Genomic DNA, 255 nt, shown 5'->3' with positions numbered 1-255 from the left:
CGGTTATAGAGACGGTATTGTATTTGTAACTATGCTTTTTCTTGATCCGAAAGTACTCCGCTCTGGCTGTGTTGTTACTTAGAGAAAATACCAATTAATACCAGGCAAATACAAGTAAATACCAGGTGGTTATTTCATCTCCCTTTCTCCTTGTTTACTCCTTCTGTTATCCATTCTGTTCTCTCTCTTTTTCCTCTTCGTTACTACCTCATCTCCTCTCCTTTTCCCTCGTTTCCTTATAACCATCTCTCGGAC

This window comes from Penaeus monodon, chromosome 28 (assembly GCF_015228065.2).
Source record: "Penaeus monodon isolate SGIC_2016 chromosome 28, NSTDA_Pmon_1, whole genome shotgun sequence".
Classification (NCBI taxonomy): Eukaryota; Metazoa; Arthropoda; class Malacostraca; order Decapoda; family Penaeidae; genus Penaeus; species Penaeus monodon.
This window is presented reverse-complemented; position numbering follows the sequence as displayed.